General features: G+C 35.3%; 3 long non-coding RNA genes across 5 annotated transcripts; 2 read left to right on the top strand and 1 right to left on the bottom strand.

Moving 5' to 3' along the window:
• Positions 1-676: 676 nt before the first annotated feature.
• Positions 677-2268, bottom strand: LOC126371160 (uncharacterized). Its single transcript, XR_007566968.1, has 3 exons — positions 2097-2268; positions 1798-2027; positions 677-1577 (listed from the first exon to the last, which is right to left on the bottom strand). It is a non-coding gene; the product is annotated as an uncharacterized LOC126371160 (long non-coding RNA).
• Positions 2269-2291: 23 nt separating this feature from the next.
• LOC126371161 (uncharacterized) lies at positions 2292-23479 on the top strand. 3 transcript variants are annotated; one of them, XR_007566970.1, is made up of 9 exons: positions 2292-2381; positions 8571-8603; positions 21896-22023; positions 22095-22229; positions 22315-22449; positions 22551-22685; positions 22774-22900; positions 23001-23134; positions 23267-23479. It is a non-coding gene; the product is annotated as an uncharacterized LOC126371161 (long non-coding RNA). The 3 variants fall into 3 exon arrangements; XR_007566969.1 differs by lacking the exon at positions 2292-2381 and adding an exon at positions 4864-5019; XR_007566971.1 differs by lacking the exon at positions 8571-8603 and having other exon boundaries at positions 2340-2381.
• Positions 17852-19657, top strand: LOC126371162 (uncharacterized). Its single transcript, XR_007566973.1, has 3 exons — positions 17852-17916; positions 18411-18903; positions 19562-19657. It is a non-coding gene; the product is annotated as an uncharacterized LOC126371162 (long non-coding RNA).
• Positions 23480-25639: the final 2160 nt, after the last annotated feature.

Below are 25639 nucleotides of genomic sequence, written 5' to 3'. Positions count from 1 at the left end.
GGAAAAACAAGATGGCCGCCATATGAAATTTCCCTTATATAGAAAATTCCTCGGGGCTAAAAATGATGTATGGGAGGTGTGATCGGAACGTCTGTAGAGTACGGAAATACTTCCCGGTCTTCGAAAACTGCTCCTCATCACGGAGACACACTACGCCCCGGCAAAACTATCGCATCTGAAACTTCTTTTTTCACGGGACCTATTTAAATCTTGGTCTAATTCTATCGCCGGTGACATGTGTGCTGTCAACTTTTGCTGGGGTTTTTTAATTGCTGCCTAAAATTCTTGTGAACCTATTCCATAAATTTTAAGCCTGTCGTTTACCCGTCAGCTGATAATATAATGACAGGTACTTCAAATAAACTTAGATAGTGTGTACTGGAATCAGCACCAATATCATTGGTACATTTAGATCTTGTAATTATATTTGTCTTGCATTTAGACCAATAAAGACTACCAAAGGATGAAGGTCATAAATTAAATGCCAGTAGGTAAATGTAACTAACAATTTTGATACCACAAAAAACATTGATTGTGAGATCCTATCAGTTGAAGTGGTGCTAAACGACGTGATTACTATTTTTATTTTTCAAAATAATTTTAAAAAGAAACAATTTTATTAAAAACATAATGAAAGATATATTTTTAGATATATTTGTTTTATTATATAATTCATACTCATACAAAATATTCCTACATTTAATTAAATAGTTGAAATAAAACAGCAACTTAACCATGTACTCTCGGCCTATGTGGTCCAGTGGCTGACATTTCGGAGGTTCAAGTCCCGGTGGGGACAAAACACAAAAATTTCTTTGTGATCCCTGGTTCAGTTAAGACATGGCTGGCTGATCAAACGACATTGGCGGCTCAGCAATAATCCTGATTGATGAGGTTGGTCATCCACTTCACAACCTACATGATAGAAGAACAAGTACCTATTTATGATTTTTGAACAGACTTAATATGGTAACATAAGGTAAGTAAGTAGGTAGAGAATAAACTTAACAATAACATTAAAATATACACAGTTAGGTTTTTATCTATTTAATGATTTAATAATATAAATTATAATTATAAAGTGATATAAACTCATAGTTTACCAACATCTATGAACAAAAAGAAAACCCCCGACAAAACAAAAGTACTCAATTATTATGAAAAAAGGTGAAAAAATTAAAAACCCTATAAAAAGCAAAAAATTACTTATCCCACATACCTATACTTGCAAGCAAACTGAGTGTGTAACATTCCTATCACACTTAACAAACATCATATATACATAAACATAGCTAAGAACACTCTCGACTAATATAACTTACAAACAAAAAAAAACTGTATTAAAATTGCATCATCTGTTTGGGAGCTACGATGCCACAGACAGACACATACACATTTACACACATACAGACACGTCAAATGTATAACACCCCGTTGTTTCTGCGTCGGGGGTTAATAAATAGAACTATATACATTGCAACAACACTCCTAACACAGCTTTTATGTTCACTAGATATTAATGCTTTTGAGGTGAGCTCATCCTGCAAACAACACATACATGGGCATCCATCAGGCATCTGAAAGCAAACATGAATGTTTTTAATAGTATATTGCACAATATGCCCGATTGTATCAATATTATTTAATGTGTAGGAATGGAATTGAAACATTGGCAACAATAAATTAAAATTAGAACAATGTTTTAATCATTATTAAGGATTGCCTTATAACAATTATGATTGAAACACATAATTTTTTTAAGTACAACATAAATTAAAATACTTAATACTTTAATACCTATCTCGGAGATTGTTTTTCTATATAATACCACTCTTCACTTCTTTCCATAAGCCCATGGCCTGTGATTTTATCTTCGTGAGTGCCTTTCCAAAGATATTCCACAACTTATACAGACATAATTGTTTCCAACTGTCCGACTGGAACATTCTTCAGGAAACTTGTTATTGTTGCTTGCATCTCTTAGTATGATTATGAGTTAGTATGACAAAGTCGATCAGCATTAACACCTATAAATAAATAAGTATATAATAACAGTCATATATAATAACAGTGTCATTTGATTGTATGTTACTTACATTGCAATTTATCAACGAACATTATCCACAAACTTTTTATCATATCGGCTCTATCCAAAACACACAATGGCTCTGGAAGTTTTTACAGTAGAATGTCGACGCTCTCGCACTACTCGATGAACTTGTAAGCTACATTAGCTACAAATTCTAACAAAGTAGGTAGAAGAAATTATCAAGAGAACTTCTCGGCAACGAGACCATAAGACCATGTTTAGTTTTTTTTTGTTATTTTGTCCATAGGACAGGCAAAGGAAACATAACCCATACAGCCAAATACTATATTAGGTACGTTAAATTCGTTAAAAACAATAAACGTATTTTCATATTTTCAAATCGGTAGGCAATGGAATCCACAGGTTACACACAAATGTATTATGTCATAAATTATAGCCTCACCTTTTTTTTCTTTTTGGAAATTTTTGGCCTGGTTACATAGACCTTTAGGTTTGTGATACGAATTAACTCTTTACTCTAGCCATAGAGGCAGCCAATCAGCTCGCGACACCAAACACTTCAGGACCCCGATACCGACCCCGCCTGCGTGGTCGACGATTTCCCTCATTCAGCGCTTATCGCTATCGACCCACTAGGGTCGATTAATTCTTTCAAATATTTTTCCTCTCAGACGACGCCCTGAGCCGAGGTTCGCGCCCAACTGTGCACCCTCAGGCCTGTTGTCTTAAACGTTGTATCGGGTGAGAGCCTTCAGCGCTCCCTATTTGTCCGGCCAAGTAGTTAATGCCATCTGCGGCAAATCTACAATAAGTCACGTCAAAAAAAAGATACGAATTAACTCAAAAAAGTCCGTATAAATTTTCGAGTTATGAAACGGCTTCTTGAGACGAAGTGAAAATAGATAGTACCACTTTGTTTCATAGAGATAGGAAATTCTATGTCTATGCTTTGTTTATTGAATGTTTATTTATATTTTTTTTATATTTATATATTTTTCCGATACAATTCCGATATGATAACACTTAATGAATGTTTTTCGATTACTTCTTCATTTCGTATTAAATGTATTAAGCAACTTTCCCGCCAAAAACCCACGGAAAAATGAATGAAAATACTCAATCTTTGTTGCTTATTTAAAAAAGTTAAATGGTACTAAAGTGACAAAAAGCAATTAGATTTTATATTGCTTATTTATTAATTCTATTGACATGTATGCGACCAAGTGAAGTAAATAAGTACCTCAATATTTTTCGATATTGGCTGTTTGAATCTGCTTTGCCAAAATTTCTTTGTTAGCAGTGCTGCCAGATTAGGCGATTTTTCGCCATTTATGCTACTTCGAAGGGTGTCGGGGACTAAAAATTGTAAATGGCGACAATTAGGCTACTTTGGAAAAAAAATGGCTATGTTAGGCTATTTCACCTACGCTGAAATAATCGCATCGCACACGAAGACATTTGACATATAATAATAATAATAATATAATAATAATAATATATCTTTATTTCGTACCATTAAAGCCTTAAATTATGACAAAATGTTTTAGCGGGAAATTTACCTTACGTCAATGTATTGTATGATTAGAGAAAGGCTTTTGCAATTATTATTTTCTGTAACTCTGGTTCATAAATATATTGTCAATGGATACCGTATCGGGTATTAATTCTTCTCTCTCTGCTATTCCTGTTTATTATGCTCTAAGGCTTAGTCTTTAGCCTTGCAGGATTGACTACTTGACAACTAAGTAGTTAAATGAGATACCTTTTCCGAACTTTCAAACCGAACGTTTTCTTTGGAGTTTCTATGGAAATGGAAATATAAACTGTAACGTCATTAATAAAAGCGGTCAAACTTAGTAGGTAGGTACTCATTGATATTTAATTCATGAATAAAAATCGATAAGAAGTCGAAAAATAAAATGAGATTTATTTTTGATCGTCTTAGACTGGCGTTTATTTGTAGATTAGCATTTACAATTTATCTTTAACCAAGTAAAGTACCCAATTTCTATTAAAAAAAAGAAACATCAGGCTATATTTGATATCTGAATCAGATACGTGTAAAAATGATATTGCTTCTCTTTATTTTGATCAGAATAATAATGGACAGAAGATGTGATGTGCCTGGGTGTAATAATAACAACAAGGGTCATTATTTATACCCAAAAACAAAGATAAAAGAAACGTTATGTCTGTTATTCATGAAATTAGAAGGTAACCGAAGGGAAATCTGTACAGCGCCATCTGTATTCATATTGGGGAAGGGGGTTGCGTGGAAAGTCCCTCATAATTACGTTGGAGTTTGACAACGCCATCTATATTTTTTTGGGGAACATGACCTGAAAGGTCCTTCATTGAAAAATAAATTGAAAATAATCACAGTTTTAGGCCACCTTTATTTTCTTTAGGCGATTTTGGGCTACATCACAAAAAAAAAACTTAGGCGAATTTAGGCTACTTTACGACAAATTTTCGGCGATTTGGAAGGGCCTGGACCTGGCAACACTGTGTGTTAGTCTCATGAAAAAAAAAGTAAATTCGTACCCAAACCGTTGGCGCGAAAAGGTGACAAGCGTTTTTTCACTTGTATTTCAAGATTTCCAAAGGTAAGTCGATTTTGTTATTAATAATTTAACAATTATTTATAAATATTTAGGTATATGATAAGGTACTAACCTTATCGTAAAAAAGTTAGCCATTTAAACATAATTATTACAATTGTAATATCTTTAACTTTCTGTACCGATTTTCTCTTTTTCACATAATGAAAGTGAAAAAATTTAAAGGTAAGTAACCAACCTACCTACTTAAAAGCTATAATTCTTATTTTATTATCTATTAGATAAACACAAATAGTACAGAAGTGGTTTGTTTACAGATGAAGCGTTCAAGCGTCGAAATTCCATCGTGCTCTACAATGCGTCGCCGTCGCGTCGACGACGAGCCTGCTGCAACCTGCATCGGTGCCGGTAAGTATTTAGATTTTAACGAGCTTAATTCCAGTTTACCAAACGATCGATTGATTTTATGATGATAAAATAGCCGCTTGACATCAGTCATGGAAAAAACTAATTAATAACAGTCATTAGGTACCTACCTACTTAAATCAATTGCATTGCCCCTACTTATGCTGTGTGACTAGAATAGGCGATAATTAATTACTATTAATGTTTTTTTAGATTATATAAGTATGTTGGTTGGTATATGAAATAAGTTAGTTAACCTATGATAAATTTAGATGAGATCATAACACTATAGATAATAATAATACGATTGAATCCTTTTTGAATTATAACAATCCGAGTGTGATTCTGGTTTGACAGCAACCCATGTTGTAGCATAACAGTAACATCACTCATTAAATGACCCGTAATAAGTAGGTCTGTAACAAATTACCTATAATACACACAAAAGTTAACCTATGACCATAGTATTATTACTTATTCTATGCTATACTAATACCAGTCACTCTCTTAATATTCTGTGTGAAAAGTTAAACCTTTCTCTAAAATCGTGAAAAAGCCAACTAAATAAGTAGGTATGTCTGTTTTATGTGTAGAAGAAGTAGCATATTTTATCAAAAATGACAAGTTACTACAGATAGTTAAATACAACTATGACCAATCTTATAATAATATTATAAGATATTAACTATCTAACTAAGAATTATAGAAATAAGTAACTAGGTAACAAAATTATTATAAAGTTACCTACTTAATTATATACTAATACAGCTATTTATAATAACAAAATTATATCAAACAAGTTATTAAGTAAGTATATAGATATAGAGATATCGAAGCTTTGAAGTATTTAGTTTATCTGAAAAAAAAAAGTTTGAATGCTATAATATTTGTCTACAATAAATTTATTTAAATTACTGTCAGAGGGTGTATGTAGGTTTGTCTATATTTTGAATATGGTTAGGAATATGGTTATATCTTGATGACCATGTGGTGGGGACTGAAGGAAACTAATCTAATTCAATCGACTTTAAAAAAAGATTATCAATTTGACCCATACGTATATCGTAATGTGTGTTAAATTTTCCATATACATGCCTGTATGTATGTCCATGCATTTCGTAGAAACTACATATCAAATTGCAATGCTTGTTTATTAAGTATCGTCCAACATAGGAAAGAATGCAAGTTTCATCAAAATTGGCTTAGAAATTTCCAACTTATGGTTGAAAAACAGTTAAAAATTAGGAACCTTGTGTTTCGACTATACTAATAGAGGCTTAGAGCATAAGTACTAAGTATGGATACCTACTAATGGTTTGAGAGTAAATTAAAGAAAATTGGAAAACGGTCAAGGGTGTGTCGGACACTACATACATTAAACAAATTATAAAACATTTTATAATATTTCAGTGTTTGGTAACGATGGTCACTGGCGTATTAATATTATTAAGGACACTCGAGTTTATACAAATAAAAAGTAATTTCAAAATTTAGAGTCTAATGTATTCAACTAAATATTATTTCGTACTTTTTATTTGACAGATTTTGAAGTCCGTTTTATTTTTGAAATTACTTTTTGTGACAGCTATAAAGTAATAAGCAAAATAAAGTATCAACTTATTTTGTTTATTACTTTACAGCTATCTAAAGATATGGAAAACGCCGAATACAATGAGTGTCTAAAAAATACCATACCTCCACAACCCTGATACAGTAAAAATATAATATAGGTAGGTATATATACTATGTTATACTATATTTTATGTGTATATGTACCTAAGGTTCCGTCCACAGAAAAGGTTAGTAAAGGAAAAATCTGTGTATGTAAGTATGTATAGTATACGTATCATACGTAGATACACGTTTAACGCATAAGTACGAGCGAGACAGACCATTCTAACGTAGTATTATTCTTTATTTGATGCCTATAGCTTAAGTGAAGTTCAACTCGATCGTCTTATATCTAGATACTTGAATTTCGCCATCAGAATTTTCTTTTACTAACCTTTTCTGTGGACGGAACCTTCGGTGCGCGAGTCCAAATCGCACTTGCTTGTTTTTTTTTTTTAATTTTTGACAAATATACATACCTACTTCACCTGTATTAGTCTGAAATAATCTCACACTATGATGCAACAAGATCAAAAAGAAGAACAAAAACTGTGGTATTACGTTTTCCTGTTATTTTATATTAAATCTTCGAAATATTCCGTCAATAGAGTGCTGCATTGCGTACATACATAATATCTCGCCTATTTTCCATTGGGGTAGGCAGAGAACAGACTATATTATAATCCTTTATTTAAGTAAAGTGCAGTGTAATAAATCGACATGTCTTCTAAATATTTTATAACAAGGGTTTGCGTTGTGTTACATCAATTGAGTTGAATGTTTGTATACCGGTACGGCACCCTCTCGATGTACATCCGAATATGAATGAGATTGGTCTTAAAGTCATTTTATTAGGTACCTGAATTAAATATTTATGTTGCTATTAATTAATTGCTTAATATTTTATTAAAACTGTCAAAAGGTTACTAATGAGAACGTTGAGGAGTATGAGTGGGATAACTTTGAATGATAAAATAGTGTGATAAGGGACTGTTGTAAAGAAAATGTAGTGAAGAGAATTGACAAAAGGACGCTTACATAGGTTGGACAAGGCCAAGATTTATTATGCGGATGTAAGTGGTAAAATCAGAAGTGGATGGCCTAGGTGGTACATACCTCGATTAATTTCAGGATATTTAAAGAAAAGCCACGGTCAAGAGTACTGGGAACCGGCGAGCATGCATAAATGAGTGTACTTTGATAAGAGTGGTAGAAGCGAAAGTGATGTGTCAGGATCGTAGTAAGTGGAATTGCGTGGCCGATCCCAACGGAAAATAGGCGTAATCTTAAGTATGTGTTTTTTCGAAAAAGTTGCATAGCCATTTTTTATATTGTAAAGTCGGCGCCTCGTATTTTTTTCACTTCAGTCACAGCTACGATGGCAATGTTGTCGACTTAATTCATCGACCTTTGATGTTCAACCACAAAGTGTGCTCTACATGACCGTCACGACTGAAATGATGATCGGCGGCGGCTTTGTGCGGCACGAGCTGGCGGCACTGTGTGAAAGTGCTTAAACGAATGCCATTTTAACTACTTATTAAAAAATCAAGACAACAATTACAAATTACCTAGGTTTATTGATCCGACTGAAATTTTATAATATGTAGATTTTTTTTATATTAGGTAGGTAACTTAATTCTCATATAATAATTATTGCATTCCCTATAATAATGTCGGTGAATAATTGTTTTATTAAAAAATAGATTGTTGGAGAATGATAATATTGATAATTGATATTTTAATTTAAGTACTTATGTAGGGTAAACTGCCTAATTATTAGCACCTTAAATGATTGGTACGGTCTAATCATTTTTCGGCACCGAATATATCAAAATGTTCTTATTTTTTTTCTTAATAAAGTCAGTAGGGGTGTCAATAATAGGGTCTATTACCTTATCTATAATATAAAAATTAATATCTAAAATTTACTGAATCCTTAGGTCTAACACACCAAGGCTCCGATATGTATGAAGGTAATAATTCGCAATGTACGGTTATCTCAGCATGCGCTTCAATTTATTCTGTGTTCCATAATCGCGCATCTTTCACTACTGCCGAAATTGATAAAATTTTAAAAATGGGGGATACACTTTACATGCAGTTAAAATATCTACTTCAGAGGGGTGTCAGTTATTTTATGCCAGATGAATTACCCAATGAGCTTCGCGTCGGGGATAACGTCGCACATATAGTTAGTATGGAGGACAACTGGATCATTTCTAATTCGTATCCTACAACTCCCGCGAATAAAGACATAGGTTTATTAACGTTAAAGAATATACTGGACAACAGAGTGTTTTTTAACACTAATGACTATACTGTCGATTCGCAATTCGCTTATAATGTGAACAATTCAAATCACAACGACAGTACCGATAGCATATTGTTTACGGGTCAGGGTTATACTTTTAGTTTTTGGCGGTTTAATGGTGAATATTATTTCTTTAACAGCCATGCAGTTAACAGCAAAAACATTAATATAGGAACGGGTAAGCCAGAGGATGGTCCTTACGTAGCACGTTTATTTAAATGTAATTCAACCGAAGCGCTAGCCAAACTTTTGCTCGCGAATGAAGTTTACGACGGATCCGAATACTCATTAACCCGATTAAGAGTATTAAATGACGACCTTATATGGCAAAACGAAACGCAGGTTAGTTCCGAAACGTCACAGTCCATTTTAGTAGATTTGATATCATCACCATTACTGAATGAGAATCAAACTTTAGATTCGATTTTGATGAACTATCAGTCAACCCTGGCCCCGTGTAAAACCTCTGTGCAAAATTTTGATATTAGTAAATTGGAAGTTGATTCAAATCCGGTAGATGTATATGACACTACAAGTGATTTAAAACTGACAATTTTAAAACCAGTTGTCCTATTAGAAAGAATTAGTAATCAAGGCGAAAACCAATGCGTTAAAAATAAAGGTGGCCGACCCAAAAAACAGAAACGCGGACCAAAACCAAGTAAAGAAAACGCGCATCGCGAAGCTGTAAGCAAATATACGAAGAAAAACCCGGCTGTTAATCGCGAGGCAGTTCAACGGTATAACGAACGTAACCCAGACGTTCATCGTGCGGCTGTTCAACGTTATAACGAGAACAACCCAGATGTTCATCGCGCGGCCGTTCAACGTTATGACGAGAACAACCCAAACGTTCATCGCACAGCCGTTCAACGATATAACGAGAACAACCCAGACGTTCATCGCGCGGCCGTTCAACGTTATAACGAGAACAACCCAGACGTTCAACGTGAGGCCGTTCACCGTTATAACGAACGCAACCCAGACGTTCATCGCGAGGCCGTTCAACGTTATAACGAGCTCCACCCCGAAATTATCAAAAAAGCAGCACGAAAATACACAGAGAATAGTCGTAACATAGAAACGCCGCTGAGATATTCAAAAAATTTAATAGGTGAAAAACAGGGACACGATCTTAATATTATTAGATTATATAATTTAAAAAATACGTCGCTTCTGTCTGATAAAACATATAGATGTCCAAATTGTAATGCTCCATTGTTCGAAGAAGAGAAATCTCGTCGACAATGGTGTTGTCATTCAGGTGATTATAACGTTCAGAATTTTCTCCCATTAAATGAAGAATTTTATTCAAATTCAGCTTTTTTAAATAGACCACGCGCTTACAATAATATTTTTGCATTTTCGGCATTAGGTGTTTCCCATGGTTACCATCATCCAGAAGGTATATCTTTTCTAAAAATTCAAGGACGTATTTACCACCGTATCTTTGATTTGTCTTACAATGAAAGTCCTAATAATATTAATTTTTACATAAATGACAGTAGCGAAAGAGAGAGTTTAGCTGGCGAATTAAGTTTAGATAAAACGGTAGTTCGAATGATTACAGGGTTCATGCACACAGTTAATCCATACATAAAATGTTTTAGAAGGTTAAGTTTAGAGGTATCATCAGAAGCTTTCTTGAAGTTCGAAAGAACTACTCGTGTGACTCACGGTAACATCCTCGGAGATCAACCTATTGGTCAAGAAATTGCCGCAATTATTAGTACAGACCGCGAGGAATTTTCTCCACGCTGTATTGTAGTCAAAAAGATAGCAGACGGTAGGCCTCGAACAATAGATATAATGGATTCCTTATACGAGACTTTCCAGTATCCTCTCTTATATCCTCACGGAAATACTGGTTGGCATCCAGAAATGAGAGATAATAAGGGCAATAAGCTTAATCAGGTTAAATATGTCCGTTGTTTACTTTTATCCGAATCGCGATTTAGCATATTTGGTCGTTTATCTGAAGAGTGGTTAGTCGATATGTTTTGTAGAGTTTTAGAAGAACGCTTGCGGTTTTTGAAAAATAGCCAAACAAAACAACACAACAGGCTAAGAGTAGCTCCACTCCAAGAATTAATTAATGACGAGTTTATTTTAGGAGAAGGTGGAGTAGAACCTGGTAAAATTTATTTACCTAGCTCATTCACAGGGGGTCCACGGTACATGAAAAAGAAATACCTGGATGCTATAGCAATGGTAAACAGGTTAGGTCCACCATCATATTTTTTAACTTTAACATGTAACCCCAACTGGCCTGAAATAAAAAATTCAACATTATCAGGTCGATCAAAAGACCCCCTTACTTGTGCTCGAGTTTTCAACTTAAAACTCGGAGAGTTATTAAAAGATTTAAAATCGGGTAAATGGTTCGGAAAAATTGTTTATATAATGCATGTTATAGAGTTCCAAAAAAGAGGACTACCACATGCGCATATTGCTTTTAGAGTGGAAGGTGGTGGACCAGTAGAAAGTCCGGATATTGATAAGTTTGTTCGTGCTACCATACCCGATCCAACACAAACTCTATTATACAAAGTTGTCATGGATCACATGATACACGGTCCATGCGGCCCTCCTTACCGAACTAATTTGCCGTGTTGGAATAGTGAAAAAAAAAACTGTTTGAAATATTTTCCAAAAAAAGAAACACCAGTCACCTTCAGTGACGATAGAGGTTTTATACATTTACATCGTGATAGTAAAAATCAGGCGATTATTAAATATCGCGGCAGAGACGTAATAGTTAATGATTTATGGGTCGTTCCTTATAATCCTGCTCTTCTCCTAAAATATGATGCTCACATAAATTTAGAAGTGTCCACACAGCGTGCTATAATTAAGTATTTGTTCAAATATATGACAAAAGGACCTGATGAAGCCCGTATTGCCGTTGTTGATGAAGAACATCGTGAGGATGAAATCGAACAATATGTCACTAAGCGATATATTAGTTCTAGCGAAGCAGCGTGGCGTGTTCTCGAATTTGATATTGTAGCTAGGAACCCTACGGTAAAAATGTTAACAGTGCATTTGCCCGATCAAAATTCAGTATTTTTTAAGCCTGGCCACGCGAACGAGGCAGTTAATAATGCAGGTTCAGATCTTTTAGACTATTTCAGTAGGCCTTTAACTGAGGAGTTTGATCGGGTATCCTACTTAGACTTTTTTGAAACTTATAACATTCATGCGAAAGATCCATGTTTAAAGACAGTTCAGGCGGTGCAAATGCAAAACGGCAAGTTTCTTACGCGGAGAATGCGGGGTGAGCTCGTCGCGCGTCTATTTTGGGTCGCGCCGAACAGAGGTGAACAGTTCTTTTTAAGACTTCTTTTAAGTGTTTACCCTTGTCGTAGTTTCGCGGATTTACTTCAAATTGGAGGTCCAAATTGCAAAACTTTTCAAGAAGCTGCCAAATTCGTAGGACTTGCGGACGACGCAGTCGAATATGAACGGGCTATGGAAGAAGCTTCCACTTTTTTAACCGGACCACGACTTCGTAGCTTTTTTGTAACGCTGGCTGTTAATGGTGCCTCAGTTGCGTCACTGTGGAACACGTATAAACGTCAATTGGCCGAAGATTTCCTTTACAGGGTGCCAGATGACGAAGAAAACGCGTTTAACATGTGCCTCATTCAAATAGATAGAATGCTACGGAGACACGGAACTTCTTTAGTAGAACAAGGTTTGCCTGAAGTAATTTACAGGTCAACGGAGTTGGATAGGGAACGCACTGAATATGATTTAGATAGTTTGAAATCATACGTAGAAGAGTGGTTGCCACAGTTATCCCCCGATCAACGTGCCGTATTCGATTACGTGGAAAAGCTTTGCGTAGATAGTGTTTACCGAGAATCCAACAACTGTGCGATTTTTATCGATGGCCCCGCCGGCACCGGAAAAACGCTATTATTGAAGGTCATAACTGCATATATCCGCGGTAACCTTAAAGGTATAGTTTTAACCTGTGCATCGTCTGCAATTGCTGCTCAAAATTACACAAACGGAATGACGGCTCATTCCTTGTTTAGATTTCCTTTACATCTATTAGATGATAGCGGATACTGGAACATCTCAAATGGTACTCAAAGAGCTGAATTGATTTACAATTCTAATCTCATTGTGTATGATGAAGCGCCGATGGCTCATAAATACCTTATTAATTTATTAAATAGATCATTGCAGGATTTGATGAGGTCAGACAAAATTTTTGGTTCTAAAATAATTATTTTTGCAGGAGATTTTCGTCAAATTCCTCCTGTAGTCCCAGAAGCACGAACGAATTTTGATATATTAAACGCGTCACTAAAAACTTCTCCTATTTGGAAACAATTGAAAAAATTTAGTTTGGTAACTTCACAGAGATGTAAGGATGACGCACAGTATGCAGAATTTCTTTTAAAACTAGGTTCAAATTCATTACCTACTCTTAGGTTAGAAACAAATAATAATGATTTGCAATTAGTCCAACTTGAATCCATTGATTATGTTACTGAATTAGAAGATTTAATTGATTTTGTATTCCCAGAAGTTACCCTTACTGAGCCAGGCGTATGCTCCTTCAGAGCGATTCTATGCACCCGTAACGATGCAGTTAGAGAAATTAATGCCGTTATTTTAGACAAACTACCAGGAGAAGTATTACATTTTTATGCCATAGACAAAGTTTTAAGCGACAACGCTGATCAAGTATATTTTAGTCCTGAATTTTTACATACACTTCGACCACAAGGTGTTCCAGATTTCGACTTACAATTAAAATTAGAATGTGTTTGTGTAATCACGCGTAATCTTAGTTTCGCGGACGGCTTAGTAAATGGCACCAAAGTAATAGTCGTTGAAACATCTCCATATATTATTAAAGTTCGGAAACAAGGTGAACTAGGAGATTATTTGATCCCTCGAATTCTTTTTAAAGCGCCTATAGAACATAACAGCCCTTACGAGATGTGTCGCCGTCAATTCCCATTGCAGGTGTGTTATGCAATGACCATTCACAAGAGCCAGGGTCAAACGATTAGTCGCGTTGGGGTCGATCTTAGATCTGACATGTTTAGTCACGGTCAACTGTATGTAGCTTTAGGTCGCGTTCGCGAAAGACGTGACATAAAAGTACTACTACCCAGGCACCGAATCGTAAATGACCAACCTTTCTCGAATAACGTTATCATATCAGAACTTTTAAGTTTAACGTAACTTTATTAGGGTGGCACTTCTTGAAAAGACTGAACAGTTCATCTCTGTTATTAAGCTTATTGGTTTTTTTTAGATCGGTTAAATCATGTGCTGAAATTATCGTATATTGCGAATTATTTATTATTATTTATATTCATTCTATCTTGTTTTTTCTTCTTTTCGTATAATTTAACGATAAAACTGACTTTAACAAGCTTGCACTCGATTTGATGATGGTTACATTGAATTTCAAAGCTAGGTTTACCATTTTATTAGTCACAATCACTGAATTAAAATGTGTGTTAATCAATTGGCAATGTGTGCATGCCCTTCCCAGCCGTTAACGCTGTGGAGGCTCATCTTTAGGGGACGAGAGAACGGGCGTGAAGGGAACTGGCAGGATGAACACTTGGCTGCGGGTGCGACCGGTGCATGGGAGTGAAGTGGAGCTGGCTGGAAGATGGAGGCAGGTATCACTCGATTGCTTTAGCTGAGTTCCACTCAGATCAAGTAAGCTGTCATATGGATGAATGTCGCAGGTTGGAATGATCCGGAGTAGAACTGTCGGTGTCGTTCCCATCGTCGTAGGCATTTTCGGTGGATTTTGTAGGTCGATCAACAATGGTTGCGTGAGTTTTAGCTGTCAAGCTGCTATGCCGTGCTAGCCGATTCTTGCGATCTGGGATACAAGGGATGGACGTATCCTGTGGAATGATCGTGTCAGTGAAGGTTTGAATGTCGCTTAGGACTGGAAAGGAGGGAGTACGGAAACTGTAATCAGTATTCAGGATCTCGCTGTACATGGACAATGTTTAGTTCAGGTGTATTAAAGTGGTAATTGTTCGAAGTTATTTGAAAAGAATTCTGTTTCAGTGTTTAAGCGCTAAAACTGTTTGTTTTTTGTAAGCATTAATCTTTGTCATTTTAGTCACTTATTTTTTTATCATTCACTAAGCAGTAAGCAAAATATATTTACTAAAATAATAAAAAAAATACGATATTCATGGTAAGTTGGATTAGCTATTTTATAACACAAACGGCTTGATATTTTCATGCATTAATTCAGGAAAATAAATGTATAATGAAAAATAAGTTTTTATAACCAATTAAATTTGTGTAATGTGTAGTGTATACATTTTAATGTATTTAACATTTGCAAATTATATTGATTTGTAAAAAAATATAATTTGCATTAAAATTGTACTAAAGAATATTTTATACTAGCGTATGTTGGTAACTTAAGTTAGAATTAAGTAAACAAACAAAAAAAAAATATACGCCTTAAATAATAAATATAAGGAAGAAAGGAAACTATCCGGATGCCTGTTTACTCATCATCAAGGAAACTTTAAGAAATAACATTACTACAAATGTCTGCTCGAAGAAAGATTCAGAAACTTAAACAAATGCCAAGCTAGAAATCGATTAATGAGTACACATAAACGCTACATAAGTAAAACTCGCGTGTCTGGAACGGACAGAATAAAGAATATATGTTATGGTACGTCGAATCAGTACAGTATATTTATTATACATTAGCATTCAATGGTGTATGAATCGTCATCGTCATTATGTCAGCAAAGACGCATCATCAATTGCACAGATTTGTGGCTACGAATATATAAATGAAAAGTGTTATTTAGAACATTATTTGTTGTGTTGTGCAATAAAATAGGTCATTAATTACCTGTATCCGGCAGTGACGAACAAAAATATGGGTAAATATAATGACTGTCAGATGGGCTAAACATGAAAAAAGTCCTTAAACCAAATCCCATTGTTTCGCTATTGTGTTTGAAAATCTAAGCCGCAGGAGGATATTAAGTACGACCATGCTTTACCTTTAATGGCGTATGTAAGAATATTAAGCCTATAATCAACAATGAATGTTCTATACCATTCTAAGCAAATTCAAAAACAAATTTGATCATGTTAATTTCTGGCCTCCCACAAGCGGGTCTCACCAGTATTGACAGAAGAATGATCACTCATCGATACAAACACATACATAAAGTAATTAATACATGTATACGGGCTAAATAAAATGAAGTTGCTAGAAAATACCTACTACTTGGAAAAACAATAATTGGAGAAGAAAGCACTACCTAACAACGTGAAACTTTGATATTCAAAACTTTCAAATCAAATATGGCTAAAACAAAAAAAAACTTAAAAATTGAAAGGTAAAAGAAAACACCTTTAATTAAAAAAATAGAAAGCGAGTCATATTTCATATATTCTGGTAAAATTGTTTAGTTTTAAATGTTACCAAATACACCAAATGTTATTAGAAATGAAAGTAACTGCAAATAGTTTAATTCATATGTGTACAGTCATAACCAACGTACTACCTACGTAATAATTTAAGATAATGGTTTTTTTTTTAAGTCTACATTGGTTATTTACCTACAGTAAATCCAACTTACCATGAATATACAATAATGTATAATATAATATACATAGTAAGTGCAGAATAAAAACTTAGGGATTACATGGTTCCAGTGGATCTGGTTAGAGCCATGACACACTAATTAGTATTCTTTGCATTTCTTCTTACTTTTCAACAGAACACTGTTTCGCATGAGACGGTTCCTCAAAAAACATAATATCGTGTATGAGCTAAACAAAAACTTAGGGTTTTACATGGTTTTATGTTTTCCAGTGGATCTGGTTAGAGCTATGTCACGTTAAATGGTGTTCTTTGCTTTTTTTCTTACAATACTTTTCAATAGAACACTGTTTCGCATGAGACGGTTCCTCAAAAAACATAATATCGTGTATCAGCTAAACAAAAACTTAGGGTTTTACATGGTTTTATGTTTTCCAGTGGATCTGGTTAGAGCTATGTCACGCTAAATGGTGTTCTTTGCTTTTTTTCTTACAATACCTTTCAATAGAACACTGTTTCGCATGAGACGGTTCCTCAAAAAACATAATATCGTGTATGAGCTAAACTAAAACTTAGGTTTTATATGGTTTTATGTTTTCCAGTGGATCTGGTTAGAGCTATGTCACGCTAAATGGTGTTTTTTGCATTTCTTTTTACAATACCTTTCAATAGAACACTGTTTCGCATGAGACGGTTCCTCAAAAAACATAATATCGTGTATGAGCTAAACAAAAACTTAGGGTTTTACATGGTTTTATGTTTTCCAGTGGATCTGGTTAGAGCTATGTCACGCTAAATGGTGTTTTTTGCATTTCTTCTTACAATACCTTTCAATAGAACACTGTTTCGCATGAGACGGTTCCTCAAAAAACATAATATCGTGTATGAGCTAAACAAAAACTTAGGGTTTTACATGGTTTTATGTTTTCCAGTGGATCTGGTTAGAGCTATGTCACGTTAAATGGTGTTCTTTGCTTTTTTTCGTACAATACTTTTCAATAGAACACTGTTTCGCATGAGACGGTTCCTCAAAAAACATAATATCGTGTATGAGCTAAACTAAAACTTAGGTTTTATATGGTTTTATGTTTTCCAGTGGATCTGGTTAGAGCTATGTCACGCTAAATGGTGTTTTTTGCATTTCTTCTTACAATACCTTTCAATAGAACACTGTTTCGCATGAGACGGTTCCTCAAAAAACATAATATCGTGTATGAGCTAAACAAAAACTTAGGGTTTTACATGGTTTTATGTTTTCCAGTGGATCTGGTTAGAGCTATGTCACGCTAAATGGTGTTCTTTGCTTTTTTTCTTACAATACCTTTCAATAGAACACTGTTTCGCATGAGACGGTTCCTCAAAAAACATAATATCGTGTATGAGCTAAACTAAAACTTAGGTTTTATATGGTTTTATGTTTTCCAGTGGATCTGGTTAGAGCTATGTCACGCTAAATGGTGTTTTTTGCATTTCTTTTTACAATACCTTTCAATAGAACACTGTTTCGCATGAGACGGTTCCTCAAAAAACATAATATCGTGTATGAGCTAAACAAAAACTTAGGGTTTTACATGGTTTTATGTTTTCCAGTGGATCTGGTTAGAGCTATGTCACGTTAAATGGTGTTCTTTGCTTTTTTTCGTACAATACTTTTCAATAGAACACTGTTTCGCATGAGACGATTCCTCAAAAAACATAATATCGTGTATGAGCTAAACTAAAACTTAGGTTTTATATGGTTTTATGTTTTCCCAGTGGATCTGGTTAGAGCTATGTCACGCTAAATGGTGTTTTTTGCATTTCTTCTTACAATACCTTTCAATAGAACACTGTTTCGCATGAGACGGTTCCTCAAAAAACATAATATCGTGTATGAGCTAAACAAAAACTTAGGGTTTTACATGGTTTTATGTTTTCCAGTGGATCTGGTTAGAGCTATGTCACGCTAAATGGTGTTCTTTGCTTTTTTTCTTACAATACCTTTCAATAGAACACTGTTTCGCATGAGACGGTTCCTCAAAAAACATAATATCGTGTATGAGCTAAACTAAAACTTAGGTTTTATATGGTTTTATGTTTTCCAGTGGATCTGGTTAGAGCTATGTCACGCTAAATGGTGTTTTTTGCATTTCTTCTTACAATACCTTTCAATAGAACACTGTTTCGCATGAGACGGTTCCTCAAAAAACATAATATCGTGTATGAGCTAAACAAAAACTTAGGGTTTTACATGGTTTTATGTTTTCCAGTGGATCTGGTTAGAGCTATGTCACGTTAAATGGTGTTTTTGCATTTCTTTTTACAATACCTTTCAATAGAACACTGTTTCGCATGAGACGGTTCCTCAAAAAACATAATATCGTGTATGAGCTAAACTAAAACTTAGGTTTTATATGGTTTTATGTTTTCCCGTGGATCTGGTTAGAGCTATGTCACGCTAAATGGTGTTTTTTGCATTTCTTCTTACAATACCTTTCAATAGAACACTGTTTCGCATGAGACGGTTCCTCAAAAAACATAATATCATGTATGAGCTAAACAAAAACTTAGGGTTTTACATGGTTTTATGTTTTCCAGTGGATCTGGTTAGAGCTATGTCACGCTAAATGGTGTTTTTTGCATTTCTTCTTACAATACCTTTCAATTGAACACTGTTTCGCATGAGACGGTTCCTCAAAAAACATAATATCGTGTATGAGCTAAACAAAAACTTAGGGTTTTACATGGTTTTATGTTTTCCAGTGGATCTGGTTAGAGCTATGTCACGTTAAATGGTGTTCTTTGCTTTTTTTCGTACAATACTTTTCAATAGAACACTGTTTCGCATGAGACGGTTCCTCAAAAAACATAATATCGTGTATGAGCTAAACTAAAACTTAGGTTTTATATGGTTTTATGTTTTCCAGTGGATCTGGTTAGAGCTATGTCACGCTAAATGGTGTTTTTTGCATTTCTTCTTACAATACCTTTCAATAGAACACTGTTTCGCATGAGACGGTTCCTCAAAAAACATAATATCGTGTATGAGCTAAACAAAAACTTAGGGTTTTACATGGTTTTATGTTTTCCAGTGGATCTGGTTAGAGCTATGTCACGCTAAATGGTGTTCTTTGCTTTTTTTCTTACAATACCTTTCAATAGAACACTGTTTCGCATGAGACGGTTCCTCAAAAAACATAATATCGTGTATGAGCTAAACTAAAACTTAGGTTTTATATGGTTTTATGTTTTCCAGTGGATCTGGTTAGAGCTATGTCACGCTAAATGGTGTTTTTTGCATTTCTTTTTACAATACCTTTCAATAGAACACTGTTTCGCATGAGACGGTTCCTCAAAAAACATAATATCGTGTATGAGCTAAACTAAAACTTAGGTTTTATATGGTTTTATGTTTTCCAGTGGATCTGGTTAGAGCTATGTCACGCTAAATGGTGTTTTTTGCATTTCTTCTTACAATACCTTTCAATAGAACACTGTTTCGCATGAGACGGTTCCTCAAAAAACATAATATCGTGTATGAGCTAAACAAAAACTTAGGGTTTTACATGGTTTTATGTTTTCCAGTGGATCTGGTTAGAGCTATGTCACGTTAAATGGTGTTCTTTGCTTTTTTTCTTACAATACTTTTCAATAGAACACTGTTTCGCATGAGACGGTTCCTCAAAAAACATAATATCGTGTATGAGCTAAACTAAAACTTAGGTTTTATATGGTTTTATGTTTTCCAGTGGATCTGGTTAGAGCTATGTCATGCTAAATGGTGTTTTTTGCATTTCTTCTTACAATACCTTTCAATAGAACACTGTTTCGCATGAGACGGTTCCTCAAAAAACATAATATCGTGTATGAGCTAAACTAAAACTTAGGTTTTATATGGTTTTATGTTTTCCAGTGGATCTGGTTAGAGCTATGTCACGCCAAATGGTGTTTTTTGCATTTCTTCTTACAATACCTTTCAATAGAACACTGTTTCGCATGAGACGGTTCCTCAAAAAACATAATATCGTGTATGAGCTAAACTAAAACTTAGGTTTTATATTGTTTTATGTTTTCCAGTGGATCTGGTCAGAGCCATGTCACGCTAAATAGCATTCTTGTCATTTCTTCTTTCCATCCTTAATATTATATTAAATAATAATTCATACGGTATTATTTCGTTCTTTAATTTAATGTGTTTTTAGTGCTTCTGAATGTGATTTTGTTTTAAATACTTAGCTTATTAGCATTCATCAGTATCCAGGAATTTATCATACCACTGCTAATCAATAAACAAACAACGGTCTTAGCGTTTAAACACCGAAAAAACACCTGCCTGTTCATTTATTACTTGTTTCATTAAACAGGAATTTGCATATCGATCGTTTTCAATTAACTTCGAACAGTTACAACTATACGTAAACTGAGCATGTAGTCTATCTACAGCAAGATCGTGACCGCTGACTGCAGCTCTCCTTCTCCCTCCATTTCACTCCCAATCGACATTTTCACCTTTGCTGATATGATTACTCCACAGGATACCTCCATCCCCTGCATACCTGGTCGCTAGATTCGGCTGGCACGTCATATCGGTTTGACAGCCAACTCACGTAACTATTGTTGATCGATCCACAGTCCACTGAAGTGCCTACGATGAAGGGAACAACATGGACAGTTCTACTCCGAATTACTCCAACCCAAGCGATGTTCATCCACGCGACAACCCACCTGATCTGAGTGGAACTTAACTGAAGCAAGAGAGTGATGCCTAATTCCATCTGCCAACTAGCTCCACTTCTCTCCCGTGCACCAGTCGCACCCACACCGACGTGTTCATCTTGCCAGTTTTCCTCACACCCGTCCACTTGTCTCTTGAAGATTGGCGTCCACAACACCAACGGTTGGTTAGGTCATGCAAGCATTGTTACAATTGATAAAAACACATATTTTCATTTAGTGAATGTGATAACCTGTACTAATAATTTGGTCAACTTAGCGATGATAACTCAATGTAAGTATTAACAAACTCGGTACGTGTTTGTTATTGTCAATAATATCTTTAAATTATACAACTCGCTTATGTTTGACAATTACTGAGTAATTGCTTTGCTTATTGCATGCTAATTGCTGAAAATTGCTTTTTATTTTAAATTCCTTAGCTAAAAATTGCTTTTTCTTTCACATTTCTCTGCTTATTGAATGACTATTGCTAACTCATTAGATAGAACCTACTTCTCATATAAGTAGGTGGATGCGGCCTCGATTAGCGGGGGAACCACATGAAAAAAAGCGAGCTACTGGGTGTACCTCCTGGGTAGTTTGGAAATCACCTAATATATATATGTATATATTTATAAATAAAAGTTAATATATATAAATTAACATTATTATTTTTTTAACAGGAAATGCACAATGCTAAAAACTGCGTAGGAGATTTTAATACAATAGTACTACCAAGCCTGATGTTGGCCGCTATTTCAATGAATGCAGCAGTGTGACAGCTAGCAATCAAAAGTAACAAGATATCGAGGTACGTCACTTTGGCAAAAACGTATCGCTATAGACTAAGGAAAAAAATAATAATATATATTTTATTTACAGGAAATGCAGATGGCAATAAACTGTGTAGAAGTTCATGATTGCAATAGAATAAAATCGACCAAGCCTGAAGTCAGCAGCCCCTTCAATGAATGCAGCAGTGTGACAGCCAGCAATCAAAAGTTACAAGATATCGAGGTACGTTTCATGACAACCACGACTATTTTGGCAAAAACGTATCGCTATCGACTAAGGAAAATAAAATTATATATTTTATTTACAGGAAATGCAGAAGGCAAAAAACTGCGTAGGAGATCATTAATACAAAAGTATTATATAAACCAAGCCTGATGTTGGCCGCTCATTCAAAGAATGCAGCAGTGTGACAGCCAGCAATCAAAAGTAACAAGATATCGAGGTACGTTACATGACGACCACAACTATTTTGGCAAAAACGTATTGCTATCGACTAAGGAAAATAAATTACATATAATATTTAATTATATATTTTATTTACAGGAAATGCAGAAGGCAAAAAACTGCGTAGGAGATCATTAATACAATAGTATTATATAAACCAAGCCTGATGTTGGCCGCTCATTCAAAGAATGCAGCAGTGTGACAGCCAGCAATCAAAAGTAACAAGATGTCGAGGTACGTTACATGACGATCACGACCACTTTGGTATAAACGTATCGCTATAGACTAAGGAAAAAAAAAATAATATATATTTTATTCACAGGAAATGCAGAGTGCAATAAACTGTGTAGGAGATTATGATTGTAATAGAATAAAATCGACCAAGCCTGAAGTCCTTCAATGCACGCAGCAGTGTGACAGCCAGCAATCAAAAGTTACAAGATATCGAGGTACGTTACATGACGACCACGACTATTTTGGCAAAGACGTATCGCTATCGACCAATGAAAATAAATTATATATAATATTTAATATATATTTTATTTATAGGAAATGCAGAAGGCAAAAAACTTCGTAGGAGATTATTAATACAATAGTATTATATCAACCAAGCCTGATGTCGGTAGCTTCTTCAATGAATGCAGCAGTGTGACAGCCAGCAATCAATAGTGACAAGAATCTAGGTACGTTACATGACGACCATGACCACTTTGGCAAAAACGTATCGCTATCGACTAAGAAAAGGATATTATATCTATACGTTATTATAAATATACGTTATTATAAATAAATTAATATAATTTTATTTTTAACAGGAAATACAGAAGGCAAAGAAGCAGATGTCATCAAAAAAGATCTTTGTTCCTGCAATGTTTCCGCAGTCGATACAGATACAGATCCAACAGAGCGAAGTGGAAGGAAAAGACTCGGAAAAAAGACCCCACCACCATATGGGAACAATGCAAGGGAGAGAGAGAGAATATAATGTTATATTTTTATTTTTTGATAACATAAAATAAACCAACAATATCCTACATATTTTTTTTATTTCTTTTTGTGTCTGTCTTAATAGTTATTACAAATCTGTGATGCGAAACAAACTATACGAAAACGTCAATCCACATACAACGCCCGCGAAGCTGCTTTAGCAGCGAGCGCACTTAGCACCATCTAGTTATATTATATATAGCTGCAAACCCACTGACTGACTGACTCACTCACTCACTGACATAATTGTTCTCCCAGAAGGAGCGTCGGGGGGTGAAAATGATGTATGGGGGGTGTGATCGGGACCTCCCGGTGAGTATGGGAAAACTTCCAGATCTTGGAAAACTGCTCCGCATCAGGGAGACACCCTACGGCCTGGCGAAACTATCGCACCTGGAATGATTCTTTTTTTACAAAACCTACTTAAATCTTAGTCAAATTTTATCGCCGGTGAAAAAAAAACAAAATGGCCGAAAAACAAGATGGCCGCCATACAAAAAATTGTTTTTCCAGAAAATGTCTCGGGGGTAAAAATGATGTATGGGAGGTGTGATCAAAACGTCAAGTTGAATATGGAAATACTTCTCGATCTTGAAAAACTGCTCCGCATCAGGGAGACACCCTATGGCCTGGCTAAACTATCAAACATAGAACATTTTTTTTTCCACTAAACCTACTCAATTCTTGGTCAAATTCAATCGCTGGTGATAAAAAATCAAAATGGCGGAAAAACAAGATGGCCGCCATACAAATTTTTCAATTTTCCTGAAAATGTCTCGTTGGTAAAAACTGTGTATGGGGTTGTAATCGGAACGTCTTGTTGAGTATGAAAATACTTTCCGATCTTTAAAATCTGCTCCGCATCAGGGAGACACCCTACGGCCTGGCAAAACTATCGCACCTGGAACGATTATTTTTTCACAGAACCTATTTAAATCTTGATCAAATTTTATCGCTGGTGAAAAAAAATCAAAATGGCGGAAAATCAAGATGGCTGCCATACAAATTTGTCGTTTTTCCTAAAAATGCCTCGGGGGTAAAAATGATGTATAGGAATGTGATCGGAACGTCATGTCGAGTATGAAAATACGTCTGGGTTTTCGATAGCTGCTCCGCATCAGGGAGACACCCTACGGCCTGGTGAAACTATCGCACCTGGAACTTTTTGGTTTTCACGAAGCCTATTAAAGTCTTGGTCAAATTTTATCGCCAGTGAAAAAAAAAACAAAATGGCCGAAAAACAAGATGGCCGCCATACAAATTTTTGTTTTTCCAGAAAATGTCTCAGAGGTAAAAATTATGTATTGGGGTGTGATCGGAACGTCATCTTGGAAAACTGCTCCGCATCAGGGGTCACCCTACGGCCTGGCGAAACTATCGCATCTGAACCTTTTTTGTTTTCGCGAAACCTATTTAATTCTTGGTCAAATTTTATTCTCGGTGAAAAAAAAACAAAATGGCCGAAAAACAATATGGCCGCCATACAAATTTGTGTTTTTCCAGAAAATGTCTCAAAGGTAAAAATGATGTATTGGGGTGTGATCGGAACGTCATCTTGGAAAACTGCTCCGCATCAGGGGTCACCCTACGGCCTGGCAAAACTATAGCACCTAGAACTCTTTTGATTTCACGAGACCTATTCAAGTCTTGGTCAAATTCTATCGCGGTAAAAAAATGGCGGGAAAACAAGATGGCCGCCATACATAGCTTCGAACTAATACAGGACACGCGAGCAGCTTGCTGCGAGCGAACCACGCGAAATCTAGTTATTATACTATATATAGCTACAAACCCATGTACTGACTGACTGACTCACTGACTCACTGACAGGGTTGTTCTCCCAGAAGGAGCGTCGGGGGGTAAAAATGATGTATGGGGGGTATGATCGGGACCTCCCGGTGAGTATGGGAAAACTTCCAGATCTTGAAAAACTGCTCCGCATCAGGGAGACACCCTACGGCCTGGCGAAACTATCGCACCTGGAATGATTCTTTTTTCACAAAACCTACTTAAATCTTGGTCAAATTTTATCGCCGGTGAAAAAAAAACAAAATGGCCGAAAAACAAGATGGCCGCCATACAAATTTTTGTTTTTCCAGAAAATGTCTCGGAGGTATAAATTGTGTATAGGGGTGTAATCGGAACGTTTTGTGGAGTATGAAAACACTTCTTTATCTTCAAAATCTGCTCCGCATCAGGGA

The sequence above is a fragment of the Pectinophora gossypiella genome, chromosome 12 (genome assembly GCF_024362695.1).
Source record: "Pectinophora gossypiella chromosome 12, ilPecGoss1.1, whole genome shotgun sequence".
Classification (NCBI taxonomy): Eukaryota; Metazoa; Arthropoda; class Insecta; order Lepidoptera; family Gelechiidae; genus Pectinophora; species Pectinophora gossypiella.
Note: the sequence above shows the minus strand (reverse complement) of the source record. Positions and strands in the feature narration are given on the sequence as shown.